This window comes from Canis lupus, chromosome 20 (assembly GCF_048164855.1).
Source record: "Canis lupus baileyi chromosome 20, mCanLup2.hap1, whole genome shotgun sequence".
Classification (NCBI taxonomy): Eukaryota; Metazoa; Chordata; class Mammalia; order Carnivora; family Canidae; genus Canis; species Canis lupus.
Genome location: NC_132857.1, coordinates 14497743 through 14517627, shown reverse-complemented (window position 1 = coordinate 14517627; position 19885 = coordinate 14497743). Strand labels below are relative to the sequence as shown.

The 19885-nt window shown below is 39.0% G+C and overlaps 1 protein-coding gene across 5 annotated transcripts in view; it reads left to right on the top strand.

Annotated features, from left to right (window-relative positions):
* The window catches only part of LOC140611680 (importin subunit alpha-8-like), a 256113-nt gene that overhangs the window by 93388 nt on the left and 142840 nt on the right, over positions 1–19885 (top strand). Inside the window, exon 5 of one of the 5 annotated variants that reach the window (XR_012012805.1) lies at positions 15676–16696. The exons of the other annotated variants lie outside the window; for them this stretch is intronic. The gene's annotated coding sequence lies outside the window, so the exon portion shown is untranslated. Of the gene's footprint in view, positions 1–15675; positions 16697–19885 lie in introns of those variants that run through there. 5 annotated transcript variants of the gene reach the window in all.

The following is a 19885-nucleotide window of genomic DNA, read 5'->3' as shown; positions in this document are numbered from 1 at the left end:
TACTTTTAGTTTTCTTGCCACATATGGCAATCAATTGCTAAATGATTCTCCAGTGATTCATTCTCAGGATATAACAAGAGTGAACATTTATTGAGTGTTTACTATGTGCAACATACTATACTGGCTGCTTTTCACATGTCGTTGAATCTACTCTTTATAATAAACCTTTGGGATAATAGTGTTATCCCTATTTTACAGAGAAGGAGACTAGGCTCAGACAGGGTCAGTAGTTTACCCAAGTTCAGTAGTTTACCCTAGCGTTAAGTCTAGAATTCTTTCCTAGGTGGTCTGACCCTGGAGCATATGTCTCTAACCACAGTATTTTGACCTATGTGGGCTTGATAAGTGAGGGCATCCAGAACTGTGGCATCCTCTCTTACATTCTAAGGATGACTGTGTGCTGTAATCAAGTGGGCAGTGAAGGGAGGGAGCAAGGCACCATTCTGGCATCTGATGGGTTTATAGATTTGTGAACATTAGGCACAGAATCCCAGGCAAGGAATTAGAATTTCCATTGCCTAATAAGTGGCTATATTCTATGACTTTAGGTATAGTATGAAGGGTGGGCAGAGACAGAGACCAGGTTATAGGAGGACTGTCCGTGATTACACAAGTGGTGGCTACCATGTAATTAGAAAAGCTAGGGAAGGATGGCATTGTTGAAGTCTTACACTATTCAGATACAAAGAGTGAATGAAAGGGGAGATACTATTGTCAATGATATCTCATGTGAACCCACAGGCTGATGAAATTTAGATTATATTACTCTTTAATTGTTTTTAACATTGTGGAGGTTCTCTCCTCGCTACATGGACTGCTGAGAAATGGTGGGTCTGGAAGCTCAAGGAGGCTGGTTCACTGTATCCACATAGTCTGAAGTTGTTACAAGGTCCTCAAAGTGGTTCCTCTGTTTGAAACTATGTTCTTAAAATTTTAAGATTTTTATCATCCTAACCTTTAGTTTGAGAAGGAGACTCAGTTTATTTCCTTTTCTTTTTTTTTTTTAAGATTTTATTTATTTATTCATGACAGAGAGAGACTCAGGCAAAGGGAGAAGCAGGCTCCATTCTATGCAGGGAGCCTGATGTGGGATTCGATCCCAGGTCTCCAGGATCACACCCTGGGCCGAAGGTGGCGCTAAACCACTGGCCACCGGGGCTGCCCTGTTTTCTTTTTCTTAAACTAGAAGTTATTGTAGTAGTATTGAGTAATACCCAGGAAGTACCTGATCACACAGATATTAAATATCTACATAGACTTAATACCTTGCCAAATATGGGGTAGGGTAGGAAGGAAGTGGAAGCCACAATCCTGTCCTCAAGGATATATTAATTTTATTAAAGAGAAAACCAAAACACCACCAGCTAAGATTAATTGCTGTTTTAAGGAATAAGTTCACATCTAGCAAGTGGAGTTAATTGAAACACTTTATGAGGAAACTCATGAAATTTTACTGGCAAAATTATTTAAATGTTTACAGGTCTGAGCACTTGACATTTGGATGTGAGCCTAACTGAATGTTTATGAACAGAGAATGATGATTAATAATTATTTCTCTAAAAAGATTGAAAGGTTTAGGAGGCATGAGACAAGTCTCTTTTTAATTTTAGCACATTTCCTAATAGACTAGATTAGGAGGTAAATAATATGTAATACAAGTAGTAATTGAAACCCATTCATGATAATGAAGAGCAAATGGTGCTGGGTTGCTTCTGTGTCACCTCAGACAAGTCATTTGATATCTTTGGACTCAGGTAAGACATTTAAAAATATATAGAAAGCCTATTATTTTCCAGACATTTACTAAGAGATTTACATATGTCAGTCATATCATTTGGTTCTTACTAGAATTCAATGAAACTAGGTACTATTATAATCTGCATTTGAGCTCTGAGGAAGCTTTTGCTTCCAGAGAGGTAAATAAACCTGCCCAAGTTTGCACAGCTACTAACTGAAACACCTAGAGTTCAAAGCCTTGTGTCTCTGACTCCAAAGTTAATACTTTAATCACTCCTCCCATAAATTTTACAAGGATGGTGGTTGGGAGTGATGTAGGATTACTGTGTGTAGCAAACCTCAGAGATAAGGTTCAAAAATTATGAATAATGAGGATTTGATGTGACTTAGCTGTTTCTCTGGTCACCATTAACTCCCTTGCAAACATCCCAGATACAGGTGTTAAAGCTGATGCTTGAGCCCAGCCAGATATAGAGGACAGAGGAGACTTTCAACCCAAAAAGTGGAATCCAGTGGGAGGCTATCGCAGTTCTATGATGGACTATTTAGGTAGCCATGTCTCCTTCTGTGTCCTGTGGTCTTTTCAACTCAGATGGATTAAATCTTTGGCCAGAAGTATTTCTCTCAGCCTTTGGTATTTCTTAATTCAGTAGAGTATTTCATGAGCTTCAGAATTAGAGACATAATCAACATGTCTCAAAATCAATTCCCTCCTTCAGAGACCACTGACTAGTTTCTTTGCTTTTGGATTCTGTGGATTAAGTGTTACAGAAAATAGTTTGAATAAAAAATAGAATAAAAAATGTTTTTTATTCTACACTTTCTCTTTTTGTCATACTTCTTCCATCACATCCTCTAATGTACTTCTTTTCTCTTCCTTCTTGTCCTAGTCTTTCCCAGTGACGTCTGCGAAATGGTATTGAGTGATTTTTGTCAGTGTCATCCCTGTATTGAGCTGATTTCCTCATGGCCTCTTGAGTGAGACATGCTAGAAACGCTAAATATACTATGTGGGTATTTGGGCTTCTGATCTACATACTTGAAACCAGCAGTCCCTGGGCTCTTGTGGTTCATGCTGGTATTCAGGCCTGAATACAGATCAGACCTCCATATTCTTCAAGAAGTGTCAGCATTCATGAAAGTTGAATATGAGTGAGCGACTCTTATTTTTATAATTTCATTTAAATAATATAATTTATTATCATAAATTTACATGTTACTCTACTGTAAATTAAGCCATACTAGGCTTAGCTCCAAACACAAAGTATATCCCTTGTGAATATTATCCTTTTCATAGAGACTCTTGGGAGGGACATAAATTGTATTTTACATTTTAAGAAATCATTTATTTTCAGAGAATTCAGGGACTTGACCACTGTGATTACTTGTCCAGGCTTACGAAGATCCCACAAAGCAGGCAATATCAGGCTGGATGGCATAGTGCCGTTCATTTATTTATTCACTGTACATTTATTGAATGCTTCCCTGTTCTAGGCCCTGCTGCATGTTAGAGTTGCAGGGCAAATGGAAATAGAATCAGACTGATCCCTTGCCTATAAAATGTGTTACTTGAGCCCACACCAAAAGAGTCCAGGTGTTCAGAAGTAAAACCACTTAACAATAGACACATGGGAAAATGTCTTCTAACTAAATGGCTGATTCAACACTGAAGAGAGCTTTATGACAGAAGCAAAATATTGCCCACCAACACTTCAGCTGCTTTAGGGCCGCCTACTTCAGGTTGTCTGTCCAGGGCAACCTCCTACCTCTGAGAACTAGGGTTTTTTTCAGGTGCCACCACTCAGAGGGCCACAAGAGGGTGCTTTTCTCCTTTCAGGTTATGCTGTTTTGAAATGCAACTGCTCTTTGCACTGAGTTCCTTGGGTCCTGGGAAATTCAGTATATTCATCTGATTCTAGGGAAGAGAAAAGTGTAGCTTTGTAAATGTATGTTTATTTCAATAATGTCTGTGTCCCCCATTGAAATATAAGCTCTGTGGGGAAGGTCTTCTCTTTTTGCTCATCCCTCTTTTCTGTGGAATAGCTTTAAGTCCGGAACATACAAGGCCCAGATTATTTGTTAGTTTAAAGAACTGATCTTCACTGAGAGTTTTAGCTCAAAGTTTTCCTGTTGGTCCTCAGCTGCTTGAGTCTGGGGAACACTTTCCTGTTCCTTGAGCCTGCCACCATGACCCAGCCTTCTTCCCATCTTCTTATGAACATCTCTTCCTATCATCCCATCCTTAGAAAAGAGGAATGTCTCCAGTGATGCCTTCACCTGCTGGTCCTGGGAGGATATCTGGGAAGACACCTTCAACACAACCAGATCTCAGTTACCACTCACAGGGGTCAGCCTCTTCTGCAGGCTTATACTTAAGGGCATTGTTGATAGGTGCCACCTACTTCAGTTACTTTTAAATGAATATTTAAATAAATACTGATGCTGGAATAGAAACCACCCCAAAGTTGAGGGGAGCCTTTCTCTTATAACAGAGACTTATAATACTATCTCCTGAGAACATATATTTTCCATGTTTTTGAGAAGGAAATACATGTGTATCATGATGACTTTGGAGGAGAATAACTTTTGATACAAAGGAATCCTTTTGTTATGTGGTTTAGCATTGCTAGAGTAGCATAAAGAGCATGGACCTTGGCATCAGGTGGCCCTGTACAAAACCCCAAAATCTAAGTGTTCATCTTACTGGGTGTGTCTTTGGAGATATCACTTAACCTCTTTGAGTCTTAATTTCCTTGTCTATGAGGCTGGAAAATAATATATACTTCATAACTCTCTGAAGTGCAGACTTGCTTTAAGTTAGTTTATGAAGTCATCAGCTTTTATTCAACATCAAAATAAGAAATGGTGTTTGAAACTTGTATTTAAAATTCTATTTAAGGATATTGTTGAGGAAGTTGTTTTGTTCATCATGCAGCGTTTCTCTCCATTGTAGAAATTCTGATTTGGTCTTAATACCAAGAACAGCTTGCTCTGCTTTAATCTTATGGACTTGGTGATTTATATAACTGATTGGTTTTCCTTCTCCAAACTAGCTGCTAGAAAGCCTAAAGTCAAATGTGTGGTCTATCAGTATGTACACATTGTGTACGTATTGTGTGGTGTATTCATTTTTGGCCTCATACATGGCTTCACTTAGGCACTCGCCATTATATTGTATATTTTTTTTAAGTTTACTCTCACTTTTCATTTATGTTATGTGTTTTAAGTACTCTTATAAGCTGCTTTTTAGCCTTTTTGAAATGAGACAGGATAAAAATATTTCATTACTAAATAGAGAAGCAAACACTTATTTATTTATTTATTTAAAAGATTTTATTTAATTATTCATGAGAGACACAGAAAGAGAGGCAGAAGGAGAAGCAGGCTCCATGCTGGGACCCCCATGCAGGACTTGGTCCTTAGTCTCTGGGATCATGCCCTAAGCCAAGGCAGACACTCAACTGCTGAGCCACCAGGCATCCCAATTTGAATTTATTTTTTAAGTGATTTATTTATTTATTTGAGAGAGAGAGAGAGAGAGCATGCAAGTGAGGGGAGGGGCAGAGGGAGAGAATCTTCAGGCAGACTCCCCACTGAACACAGAGCCCTACGATGATGTGGGGGCTCAGTCTCACAACTCATGAAATCACAACCTGAGCGGAAACTAAGAATCCAGTGCTTAACCAACTGAGCCACCCAGGTCCCAGGAGCAAACACACTTAAAGCAATTTTCACAGTGATTGGCCTGTAATAGACATCTAACATAAAAATTAGTTTTATATCTTCTTGTAAATAAGTCTTTATTCTTTGTGAATCCAAGTTGGTCCCTCATGGATTATATTAGAAAGGGTATGGTAAAGAGATTCTTACATAGACAAAGTTCTCAAAATGGAGAGGTGTTACTGAATTAGATGGTAGTAGGTAAAACTGTAGAACAAGCTGAGAACCCAAATAGTCCAATCTCTGTGGTGGAGTTTCCTGTAAATAAGCCAGCCTAGACCAAAAATAATTTAAAAGTGATTTCAATTTTTACTTGAGTCTCTCAAAGCACATTAAAGGGAAACTTGTTCTTATCCACCAGCCACTTACGATAAAATTTTGCTACTTTTCCTTTCCAATTCTCTTTTTCTCTACCTCCCAACATATCTACTGACAATTAAATTTATCCCTTCTGTCCCCACCCCCCAGCTCTCTGTCATGTAGACTGGCCAAGCTTCTCTGGTTAGTTTCCTAGTTTTCTCATACTTCTGTGGACTTATTTCCCGCTACTCACTTCCTGATTCTGTATCATAAAAGATTTATGAACTAGGCTGACAAAGACAATTCTTTTGCTTGCGGGTGGGTTGAGGAATTCTCACATGTTAATAAATTTTCTCTGTCATTTAGAAAATAAAGGGTGATTAATGTGTGGGTAGAAAAGGAGAAAACTCTGGAATGTGGCTCTACCTCAGGAATACACTCAGGCATGTTGGGGCACACGTCTGAGTTTCATTCTTCTGGTCCTGCCTCTACTCAAGTTTCTCTTGTCCCAGGATAAGGAACTTTATGGTGTCTATAACCTGGGAGTAGGGTCATAATATCCTTATGTTGGTTGGGGCTGATGATATTGGTGCAGAGTCAGGGGATAATAACAGGGAAGAAATGATCCATCCCACTCTTAGTTTCCTCTGAGTGTGTGGAAATGGCCACCCAAGATTGTTCTTCCTCTGGGTGGAGAAAAGCTCAGATTTATTACACCTAATTTGCTAATGGAAAATGGAGGCATCCATACACTAGTTATTTTCTTGCTCCAAGTAAATAGTATGTCAACTTATTGTAAGCCTATATGCTTATGTATCTGTTATGTATCTGATACTTTAGGTTAGCTGATCCAGTCTCTGAATTAAGGACCAAAGTTGAAGAGAATCAGAATGAGAGCTAGGCCAAGTCAGAAAATTGAGCCACAGAAATATTGACCCAGTACCACAAGGTTAATTAATTAATATGATCATTCTGAATCAAACTGATGGGTTTTCCTCCTTATTTTAGATCACATTCTTTTCTTCAGTGAATATTTATTGAGTGCCTACTTGCCAATTCTGCTAAGTGGTGAAGACATTAAGATGAAAAGACACTGGCCCCTGCCCTCCAGGAACTATAGCATAGATAATGTTCAGTGCCATAATTGAGATATAAACCGAATGTCACGGGAATGTAGAAGGAGAGACTAACTCAATTTGGTAGTGTTAGGGAGGAGAGAACACTGAAGCTAGAATTTAAGGATCAAGAGACATTTGCTCATTTGCTGGGGTTATATTTACCAGATTTTAGTTTGATCACACTATCTCATAAATATTAGAAAACAAGTCTGGCCAAATGTGGTCTTACCATTTGGCTTTTTAGGTCCTGTAATTAGCGACAGTCCATAGTAGTATCTCTAGCATCTCTGGAATGTATTTCTGAGCTGAAGAATTTAAAAGATGTCATACATAGTCAGAGATAAGCCACATCCTTGAGGCTTAGTGGATGAATGCTCTGGTACTTTGTTAATGAGTCTTATGGGAGACTTTCACTTGGGCCACCCAGTAGTTACTTCCTATGGCAATAACACTATGTAAAATATATATTCTGATGGAGAAAGATGATCATTCTGAAACATGAATATAGAAGCTTAGGTCTGGGCTGAGTGGACAGAAGTTGCTGTCATTGGGGGGTATTAGAGATGAGGACTCTGTAATGCAGTGGGGATTCCCTTCAAGCAGGGGTAGCAAGGTTGTTGGATTACAGCTTGAAACTAGAGATCTTGTTTGGTGCTTGCATCAGAATTACCACCAAGGAGGCACCATTGCTCTGGCTTTTCTTAGCACTCCAACACCTTTCTTTCCATTCTTTAGAAATAAACTCTGATTTAGAGCTTTGTATTTCTTTCCTAGTGTTTGTTATAAAAGTGACCATTAAATACAAGGTTTTAGTGACTAAAACAGTTGGAGGCCACAGCCAGGCTGACAGCTTTAGGAGAGAGTTTATTTTCCATTTTTTTCCCTCTAGCCTGGCTTCAGCTTTAAATTAGATTGTAATAATCATAACGAAGCTCCTCCCTGCCTTAGTTGAGAGCATACTGAAGACCTGGAATCTTTCTAGGACTTTATTTATGACAGAATTCCACATCATTTTAGAGCTTTCATCTTCTATGTTGCTCAGCACTTTATGGGCCTTTGTTTTCTATAGCATTTTAGAAACCATGGTTCAAAGCCATAAAATTCTCTAGGGCACTAGAAAGATCTTTAGGGAAAGCAAGCTCCCTCCCCCCATCCCTGGCCCTTGTCTTTGTTGTTATAGCTCTTACTGTGTTAATACTGGAATACACAGTAAGGTGGGTTAGCAAAGGTATTGGTTCTGGAGCCTTATTATCTGGGTGTATTTCCAGATAATTATCTGGGTATATACCAGCTGCTTGACCTTAGACATCTTACTAAACATTTCTTTTCTGTAGTTTTCTCAGCTGTAAAGAGAGAACAATGGTAGTACCAATTCTGAAGGATGTTGGGAGGAATCAATGAGTTAGAATAACTTAAAGCACTTAGAACATTTCTTTGCAGTGACAAATGCTTAACATTTATTAGCTGTTGTTATTAGCTGAGAAGTTTGTAATTTGTATAACGTAATTGATGAGACTGAATGGTCTAGTAGTCATCAAATAATTATACTCTAGTTGGTTTGTGTGTACATGCTTGCTAATAGTATGGTGAGAGAATTTTAAACTCTAGACAACTATACTCAATTGGTTGCTACTTTCCCATAATTTCCTACAATAAGAGGAGCTTAGAGCATTGGGTTTGTTTGATTTGAGCTGGTAACAGCATGGAGTTTAGAGTCAGAGAATATAGTCAAGTACCAATTCTTTTTTTTTTTTTAAAGATTTTATTTATTCATGAGAGACAGAGAGAGAGAGGCAGAGGGAGAAGCAGGCTTCATGCAGGGGGCCCGACATGGGACTCGATCCCGGGACTTCAGGATCATGCCCTGGGCGTGAAGGCAGGCGTTAAACCGCTGAGCCACACAGGGATCCCCTCAAGTACCAATTCTGTTACTTGTGTAGCCTTTTGGTGGTTTAGTTCCCTCATCTACAAAATAGAGATTATGTCTCACAAGATCATTATAAGGATAATGAATGTGAATATTTGGAACACATACCAAATACTCAAAATGATTGTAGAGGGGGTTAGGAGGAGGGATTGGCTGACTGTGGGTCAGTTCTGTTTATGATTAGTTCCCTGGTAACAAGTGATGGGGATGGGAATTTGCTCAGAGCATTAGGCATCCAACAGCAAAGGGGAATCACTCAGTCCTTTTAAACTTCAAGAGTGTTGGGAGAAGTTACAAAACCAAGAAGGGCAAATGCATTGTGTTGCTGTTGTATTACAAACGTAAGTGTGAGAGTGGACAGTTTAGTTCAGATGAGTCATTTTGCATGTGTCCTGTCTTGTCCAGGAATTCTATTTGCGTAAGATGTGCAACATAGGCCAAGAGAAGATGATGAAGGACCCAGTCTTTCTTCTTAACTGTTGGAAATAGTGACATTGGTTGTACTCTCCTGGGGTTTATTCATTGTTATAAGATTCTCAAATTTTAGTGGATGTAAAACTCAAGGAGGGGGCTTATTTAAAGTGTACTTTCCAAAGGCTAATCCCCAAAATTCCATTTTGGTAGGCTGTCAATGTGGCCTGGCAATCTGCTAGCTTGGGGGCTTTCTCTGTGCTTTTGATGGTGGCTAGAAGACTACACTTTAGGAAAGACAACTTCAGTGAGACTGGGCAGAGTAAATTCCCTTGTAGAAGGCAGCTGCCCCATCCACTGGCCTTTTTCCCAGCATGATGGTTTGCCTCTGAAAAAGCAGAAACAAAAAAGCCAGTTTTGCTTTATTATGAGCCAAAGCACTATTTAATAACCTATGCTAATTGTTTCTCACAACACTTCATGGAAGACAATATTAATTCCATTTGACACAAGAGGAATGAGGGACACAAGGAGGATTTCTTTAGGGGTGCAGTATGGTTTGGTGCAAGCGTGAGTTATAGGCAAACATTACACAGGTCCTTCAATTTGTCCCCAGCCATCTGGGTATTGCTAAACACATCTGTTCCTTCTCCTGGAGAGGATGCTCCACTGCTGCCGCACGATTTAAATTATGTCAAGAGAGGGGGCTCCATTTGTCCATTTCTCTGGTTCACAGGGATGGCTCAGGGGAGCCTTGGTGTTGCTGTGATTGGCATTTGTTCAGGGCCTGGGTACTTAACTCTGAATTTTGATTTGGGCATTTGCCAGGTACAATATTCTGCCAAGGCCTTCCCAGTCTGTTCTGTGCTGTTTTGCTCCTGAAGATTTACAGCTAGTGAAGGGATAAAGAAAGGTCACTGCGAGAGGCAGCAGCATGTGGTGGTGACTCATGGTCTGGCCCTGGTGTGGAGCCAGTTTGGGTGGAACGCTTGAGTGGTTGCTGTGCTTGTTTTCACGTGGCTCTCTGCCATGGCCCTGCAGGAAGCAGTTTCTCTCCTGTTGCTGGTTAGAGGGAAGGCCTGGTCATTCTCCCCATGCCTGCTGTTATGGACTCGGGTCAGGCCAATGAAGCCTGGTGGCCATTTTACAAAGAATCCCACAGGGTAGGGGCTCAGGAGCTCAGGAGACAGTGGGATGGGCCAGTCCTGGGAAGGGTCAGATCTTAGCTACCAGCCACAGCTACCAGCTAAGGGCACATTGACAGCAGGGGCTAAAGGAAGTTGGGAGATGCTGGTAAGCATGGATTTCTGGCAAGCAGAGTTTCTCAGTTTTGGCACTATTGACATTTTGGACCAGATAGGTCTTTGTTGTGGGAGGGAGTGGCTGTGCTGTGCATTATAGGATGGTTAGCAGCATCCCTGGCTTCTGCCCACTAGATGTCAGTAGCACACCCTGATGCCTTCCCATTACCACTCGCTCTCCCCCTCCCACCCCGCCGCCATTAAAGCAACCAACAAGTCTATAGACGTTTGTCCAAAGTCCTTTGGAGGCAAAAAATAACCCTCAGTTGAGAACCACTGTAGTATAGTTGAGTCCCCAGTGTGTACCCAAGGTTAAGAAGAACGATTCTCCATCATTTTATCCTTTTTCATCATTATCACCTTATCTTTCTTCATCATTATCACCATCATCATTATCAAATTTATTGAACACTTACCATGTGAGAGGTACTGTATTTTGCATCTCAAATTCCACACAACAATTCTAGGATGAAGAAGCTCTTATTGGTCCCACTTTATGGATGAGAGAACTGAAGTTTACAAAAGTAAACAAAAACTGAAGTTACAAAAGTAACTTGGCCGAGTTCAAACAGGTGATATTTGGGACTCAAGCCCAGGTATAGATGCCTCTTGCTCACCCTGTTGCCATGTATAGAGCCATAGTATGGGAGAAAACCTGAGATGCAGGACAAAAGCTGGCATGCAGCATAATGGGGCTGCCAGCTGGAGGCAGAGCCTCTAATTCAGGGCTGGAATTCAGGAATATAGCTATAAATCCTGTGGAAATAATTAAGGGCTTAGATGAACTTGAATACCAGGTAGGTGATTCAGATTGAGATCCAGCTACTTGAAATGAGATGTAGGTTGGGGGTTGATCACAGATAAATCTCTACCTATGCCCAACTGTTCTCCTATCTGTTTGTGGTACCTGACTCCTGAGATATACCTGATATGAGCCCAAATGTGTCTTTTTCATTCAAATACTGTTCATTGGACTGTAGCTTCTCATTTTAACTTCCATTCATTCCTTTGGTGCCCGCCCTTCTTTTTTCTGCTTTTTCTACTTACTCTCAGCTGCCTTGTGTTGGGGACATGTCTGTTGGAATGAATGGACAACAGGAGGTTGCTGATCACCTCTGGCACACTAAAGACCCTATAACATGACAACTGAACTGGTGTGATCTCTGGTTTATATAAAATACTTGTAGCTTGTAGGACTGATGATTCTGCACTGAATGCAAATAGTCAGAGCCAATCCTGGGAAAGTTTGTTTGGCAACAACTGCATTTTTTAAAGGAAGGGCCAGGGTTTCCAATTTTGTGGTTTTATCTATCAGGAGCACCATACCAAGGTGAGGAAAATGTACTTGAAACCAAATTGAGCCTCTCCAATGGGTCCTTTAAGGAAATTTTTTCATTAACGGGGCAGCAGAAAAGATTTTGAAATGCACAGTTGTTTTGTAGTCTGCCTAATACCTAGAACCAAATGGTCTTTGCTTTGAAAATGACATTATCAGAGGGGACATGATGAGATGAGCACTGGGTGTTATACTAGATGTTGGCAAATTGAATTTAAATAAATTTTTTTTAATGACATTATCAGCACCAGCTTCAATTACAGGGATTTCTCTATCCACACCCAATTAATTAGTACTTAAACTCATGCCCAATTTGAAAACTGTGAGTACAGTTGGAAAAGGGAGAAGCCCAACAAAGTTGCACAGGGCCTACCTGGGATTGATGGTAGTTTGGGGGTTTCTGCTACCCATGAGCCTGGTAGATACTGCTGTCCCATCAAGCCTCCTCAGTATGTTAAGGTGTATATTTAATAGTCACTACATAGGCTTCAGTGTCCCTGTAAGACTGTGAAATTATCTCTGTAGTTTCCTTGTCTGTTGAATTCCCTTTGTCTTTCCCTGATGGTCTTGCCCTTTCTAGAGGATATTGTAGTTGCTATTTGCTGGTTCAATGAGGTGTCATTTGAAGGAACATCATAAAACAGCAAGGCTGCTCAGTGGAAATGTCTGACTTTTGCTCACTCTGTTGTTATCTTTAACATATTAGATATATTCAAAATCAGAAAAATAACACATATTTAAAAATTAGGAAAATACATATTTATTGACAAATTAGAAAATACAAAAAACAAAGAAAATGAAAAGGAAAATTACTTTGTAATATCACAACTCAGATATAGTCACTGTTAACATTTTAGCTGTATCCTTGTGTTTTTGTTTTGGTTCTTATAAAGGGGGTGGATAGAAGAAATTACTATAAGACATGTAGCATGTTCTTAATAAGAATATTTAAAATGATGCTTACATAGATCTTCTGATTTCTTGATAAATGATTCCTGATAATTTTCAAAGATATGGATGGTTTTAAAAATTGAAAAAGAAGGGCAGCCCGGGTGGCTCAGTGGTTTAGAGCCACCTTCAGCTCAGGGCGTGATCCTGGGGACCAGGGATTGAGTCCCATGTCGGGCTCCCTGCATGGAGCCTGCTTCTCCCTCTCCCTCTGCCTGTGTCTCTGTCTCTGTCTCTTGTGAATAAATAAATAAAATCTTCAAAAAAATTTGAAAAAGAAATGCTAGGGGCGCCTGGGTGGCTCAGTCAGGTTAGTGTCTGCCTGCAGCTCAGGTCATGGTCTCAGAGTCCTAGGATTGAGCCCCATGTCAGGCTCCCTGCTCAGCAGAGAAGTCTGCTTCTCTCTCCCTCTGCTCCTCCCCCTAGCTTGTGCTCTCTCTCTCTCTCAAATTAATAAATAACATTTTTAAAGAAAAAAAAGAAATGCCATATTTTTCTCCTTGCTGATGAAGGGTATATCTACAAGATAGTGTGTATACATGCAAGAGTGTGTTTGTGTATGTGTGTGTGTATGTGTGTGTGTAAATGGACTGTCTGTGGTTCCTGAAAAAGAAATTCTGTTGCTGGATTTGCTGACTCACTGCCAAGCCCTGCTGTAGGCAGGGAGCAGATTCTGAGTTATTCAAGCCAAACATTTGGCCCTCATGGTTTATTGGCCACTGTGACAGACTTCTCCTCACACCTCACCTCCTCACGTCTTCCTTGTTGGCATGTGGGCATATCTGGCATTTTGTTCATTTTGCCTCCTCATCTCCTCCTATTTCTTTCAGTTACTCTTTAGCATGTCTCAAATTTATACTAGTACCACCCCAACTCCCTAATGCACAATGTTAGAAATACCCAGACATTTCCTTCCTGAGGTCACTTCAGGAATTTGCTGTCTCCTTCTAAGACCTTATTTGTTCATATGTGTGCCTTTTCAGGACTCCTGTGCTATAATGAGAAGTCCTCAAGGGAGGCAGCTTTAGTTACCTTCATTTGTTCACAGTCACTCATGGAGAGATTCTCCATTTTCTTTCCTAGCCCAAAGTAAGATCAGGATATACAACTGAACTCAAGTTTTGTGAAGTCCTGAGGTGGACAGGCTTGGTGATGTGAAGGAGAGAAACTGTACAACCTCATTGGATAATTCCTTACCATACTGGATAAAAGATCATTTTGTACAGACTGGCATGACCAGCAGTACTATCACTGAAAGGATGCATCCTAGGACCATAATTTTAAAAAGCTAAAAAAAAAAATGTTTAGCTTTAGTTGGCAAAGAACTTGACACTGGGGAAGTTACTGTAGCCTGCCATAAAGCATCACAATGTATTAACATGACATGAGATGGCAGGGCTGTATATGAAGAGCTTGTTTTTTTCAGTTCCATGGTATTTCTTCCCCTTCCAGTTAGTTTTTTTGGTTTACTTTTTGAAAAGTTTAGAAAGAATCCTTAGCTAGAAAGAGTCTAACAATAATTGGTTTCTAAGTTCCAATAATTGCCATTCTAAACATTGATCACATAGTCACTCAATTAAACCTTAAAAAAAAAAAAACCCATGAGAGGATCAGTCACCCTCGTTTTACAGATATAGACATAATATGGACTTTAAGAAACCTACCCAGTCAAGCAGTATCCACGTTCAGGCCAAGAGTCTGCCCTCAGCTTCCTCTTTTAAGAAATCAGGAGATAAGACTCCTGATTAAAAAAAGTCTGAGTGGTCCTCAATTCTTGGGTGTAGCTATGAGAGAAATGCAATTTGCCTCAAAGGAAATCCAGACTCGGTTTTGCATTTAGCTCTTCTTTTGGTCTTGATTCTGCTTCCTCTGTAGGAAAGAATTGTTCTTCTACAGCAGGGCCATTGTTATAACAGAGACAATTACTTTCAGGCAGCTGATCTCATTGAGGCAATTCTACTTAGTGATAAAGACATTTGTTATAACGTACACAAGAAAAGATTTAAGAGAGGGCAATACAGAGAAATGGAAACACTCTTCAGTTAGGAAGGAAACTTCCATAGTCCATATTTCCAAGGAAAGTTCATACTCTATAGAGCAGGGACATGTATAAAAGCAGAGAGAATATGGTTCTGAGGATGAAGCACTAAATTGGCTGAGGGAAACCTCTCTTTTCTGCTGATTTGCCACATGTTCCCAGCAAGTCATTTGGCCATTTTAGACTTCCATTTCTTTGATGAGGTTGCTATGGTAAGGCCTGAAGAATCACCTGTAAAACTCTCTGCAAGTAGTGATTTCTGATGATCTCATTTAATCTCAGGAAGTGAGGTTTCTCAGCATCTCATGTGTCTGTAAGTCTGCTGGGAGTCCTGCAGCCCTAGCTGCTACTGGTTGAGCAGTACTTTCTGTGGTCTGATTCTATATGATGGTCTGATTCCAGCAGTGCAGGGATCTGGGTGTGCAGAGAAACTTCTCCAGGTGGGAAGGCTACTGTTGACCAAAGCAACACAGATCTTTCACTGTTCTTGTTCTGATGATGTTATCAACTGAAATTGAGTTCTTTGTGATAGTGATGATAGTGAACATGGAGGATGGGACAGTGGTGTTGACTTTGTGTTCACCCATCATTACTAATAAAATAACTTACTTCATGAGATACTGAGATATTGTATAAGGGACTATGCATATATTTGCAAAACTAACTCTGTTCTAGATGTTAAAATGTACTTGGGACTAACTTTCTGATTATTTACTTCCCAGAGCAAAGTCCATCCCTTTCCCTCTTTTCCTATAAATAGGTAAACAGTACTCACAGTCATGTTCTAGTCTTAGAAAAAAAATATTTAAGCTGAGATTTCTTCTCTCATTCTTTTACAGTGTCTTTGTTTTCTGGCTTTTGTTTCCTGCATTCCACGACTCACTCTGGTCTCTGTTTCTGACCTTTATGGGAGTGCCTCAAGACTCAATTTCCTTTAAGTGATATCATCATTCCATAAATGTCTAGGCAACATGCCTAGGAGAAGAGCAAATCTTTGCCTTGACATTGGAGAAGCTGAGCCCAGATATGGTGCTGAGGTTCAAGAGCAGGAGATGATGCCAGAATGGAAGACTGAAGTCAGACTGGGAAAAAATATCACATTAAGGGGGTTAGATTTTAAGCTGTAAAATACCAAGAAGTTCACAGAAGTTTTATACAGACAACACACACACACACACACACACACACACACACATGGATTCAGGCATCTTATTTAATAAGGTTTCATTTATAGTTCAATACAAATGTTTGATAATCTCCAATTTCGTATTAGGCTACCAAATTTCAAGGTAGGTGATTGGGATACAAAGACGGGTAAAACATGGTTCTTGCTTTCGATGAGGAATCTGAATTACATCATGACAAATAATAATATAGGAAGATTTCAAATTAAATGCTTAGTCTTCAGGCTAACAGAAGATTTTAGATAGAAGAAGAATAATTTTTTTAATTAAATAAAAATAACTGTTGTTGGCGATGAAGGTAAATTAGAGAGAAGAAACTGGTAAAGTGTTAATTATAAATTTCCATTCATTGTTGATCCTCTTCATTGTTACAATATTTGCTTTCAACTTTGGGATCCTTTTGATACACACTTTGGGAAATGCTACTCTTTTGATTTCTTTCTAACACCCTGTAGCTAACACCCACTTAGACAGAAAAAACAAAATGATAATACCAAGAAGAGTCATGGCCAGATTTGCTTTACATACCAAGGATTCTTGCCTATTTCCAAATGTTCTGGGTGGATGTAGATTATTTGGAGATAGTCCAGCTAAAACTTCTTACGAATAAAAAATGTTGCTATAATTAAAATCTTTCAGGCCCAAGTTACCTTTTTCCAATAATTCACTTGTGATTTATACTTGGAGACATGTATAATATCAAATTACCTAAGTGGGGAGGTGGAAGGGAAAGAAAACTAAGCTCTGTTGTAAGGATCAGTTGTCAGAATATTGCTGACTTCATAAACCACTCAGGCTTTTTTTTTCCAGGCCAACACTTGATGTATTTATAGCCTTGTAATTTGGTTACCTATCACTTAGCTTATATGTGAGTCACCCATGAAATATATGCACAGGGACCAGAGGTACTAATTACAAAGGTAGAGTGCAGGTGGGAGGGCCCTGTTAAGACCCCTGTTTAACAACAGTGGCAAATTGTAGGGAAAGGATCATTTATCATTAAATGGCATTAAGACTAAAATGACAGAGCTTTTGAGTCAGGCTTTAGAGAGCTATTCAGCTTTGCTCCTGTCAAGCTGAGCTTCCTTTCTTAGAGTCACAGTTTTCCAGTTTGATGTGGTATGTTTGTTTCATGGAACAGAGGGAGGCAGCAGGGAGAGAATCACAGTGGGAAGGATGGTAAGGGAGGCTGTGGGAGAGGGAATTAGCTATTTGAGTAGAGTCATTTGTGGTGACTTAATTTTGCTTCAGAAGGGATATTTGGACCTGTCAGAAATTACTTTTTATTTATTTATTTTTAAGCTTCCACATTATTCTTTTCCTGGAATGACTTTTCATTCCTGAATCTACCTGGTTGAAATCTTTTTTTTTTTTTTTTTAAATTGAAGTATGGTTGATACACACTGTCACTTTTGTTTCAGGTGTACAACATAGTGATTTGACAATGCTTATGCTATGCTCACAACAAATGTAGATAACGTAAGTCATCATACAACGCTTACAGTATCATTGAAACATATTTCCTGTGCTGTACCTTTTTTCCCTGTGACTTATTCATTGCATAACCAAGTCCTGTAGCTTCCATCCCCTTCACCCATTTTGCCCATCCTCCTGCTCCTTTTCCCTCTAGCAACTATCAGTTCTCTGTATTTATAAATCTGATTCTGCTTTTAGTTTATTTGTCTGTTACCCTTTAGGTCTATCCATGTTGTCACAAATGGCAAGATCTCATCCTTTTCCTATGGCTGAGTAATATCTTCCTTATCCATTTGTCTATTGATGGATATGTGGGCTGCTTTTATATCTTGGCTATTGGAAATAATATCACAGTAAACATAGGGGTGCATATATCTTTTTGAATTAATTTTTTCTTTTTCTTCAGGTAAATACTCAGTGGAATTACTGGACCATGGGATAGTTCTATTTTTAATTTTTTGAGGAAACTTCATACTATTTTTGATGGCGGCTACACCAATTTACATTCCCACAAGCAGGGCACTAGGGTTCCTTTTTTCTCCACATCCTTGCCAACACTTTTTATTTCTTGTCTTTGGAATTCTAGCTACTACCTCGTAAAACCCTGTCCATCTCTCAAAATCCATTTAAAAAGTGACTCCCTCTGTGGAAACTCAGGTCTTATATTGTCTTTTACTTGTATACTAGCATATTAAATTCAAATCAAAGGTGTTATATTTGGGAGTAAGAAAAATTTCATGCTAAAAAGTGAACACATTGTCCTGTATCAAACAAATGTATATGTAAGGTTATTTTATTGATTATTTATAAAGTTTTCTTCTGGTAAAATTGTAATTTCCACCTAGCATGAAGAGGAATGAGTTACTTACTTTCAGGACAGATGGCATACTTTCCTCCCCCTATGCTTGTCCTTACACAGAAAAAAAAAAAGAACCAGATGTTGGGGAACTTTCTTAAATAAAGTTATGCATTCAAGAGCCAACTAGACCTTGAAAATTAATTCATTCTGCTCTGAATTTGTATGCAGTGTTTTATTTCTCAATTTAACTGTCTCAGTGGTCCATTTCAGCTGTGGAAACCTACCTTGGAGATGTTTTGGCCGCAAACAAACTCAAAACTAGATTAATTACTAAGTTACAAATAGTGAGCAACTGTACTTAAAAGCAAGCTCAACACAAAATAATGTTTTCATGCAGTTGAAAAGACACACTCCAAACCTCCTTTTGGAGTTTGGGTAGCTGCTAAACCAGTGCAGGGGGAGAATTCCCTAATGGTGTTTGGATACTTTTTTGTGAAGCTAGAGTCATATCTGTGTGCAGGAAAGATGAAATCCCTGCAGCCAGTGGTGAGCATAGTTCCTAGCAGGATTTGGTAATGGTGATTCAGAAGCCACTGGTGATTACCAGGAGAGATCTAGAATTATAGCCAGTGCCTGACTTCAGGGGTCTTGGATTGGAAAGACTTGGCCATATGCATTCAAATATTCCTCCTCCCAAATTCCTTCATTATACACAAAAAGACTTCATTCACAACTTAGTGGCTGAAACCCAGATGTCATTTATTTAAAAGATAGTTGTTAATGCATATTATATTCTGGGTATTGTGAGAGTTGGAAAGAAATAACATATATTTCTATAACCTCCTCTATCTTACCCAGTCTAATGTGATACGAGTTGTTCTTAGTGAACTTGTAGCAGATTAATAGCAGCTTTTTTCTAAACTGCTTATGTAATCATTTTTAAAATAATATTTTAAGATGTAAGTAGTCTACTTAACCTATGACAAATGAGAAAAGAATGTACAGTGAGAAAAATATTCTCTTTAATAAATGGTATTGGGAAATCTGGATAGCTACATGTAAAAGAATGCAACTGGATCGATCACTTTCTTACACCATTCATAAAAATAAACTCAAAATGGATTAAAGACCTAAATGTGAGACCTAGAACCATAAAAATCCTAGAAGACAACATAGCAATAATTTTTCTGACATCAGCCATAGCAACATTTTTCAAGATATGTTTCCTAGGCAAGGGATATAAAGGCAAAAATAAACTGTTGAGACTACATCAAAATTAAAAGCTTTTGCACAGCAAAGGAAACCACTGGCAACACAAAAAAGGCAACTTACTGAATGGAAGAAGATATTTGCAAATGATATGTCTGTAAGGAGTTAATATCCAAAATATATAAAGAAACTATACAACTCGGCAAATTGAACACCAATAAAAAATAAATTTATTATTATTTAAAAAAAAAAAACTATACAACTCAACACCAAAAAACCAAATCTGATTTTAAAACGGGCAGAGGACCTGAATGAACATTTTCCCAAAGACATCTAGATAGCCAACAGATACATGAAAAGATGCTCAACAGTACTAATCAT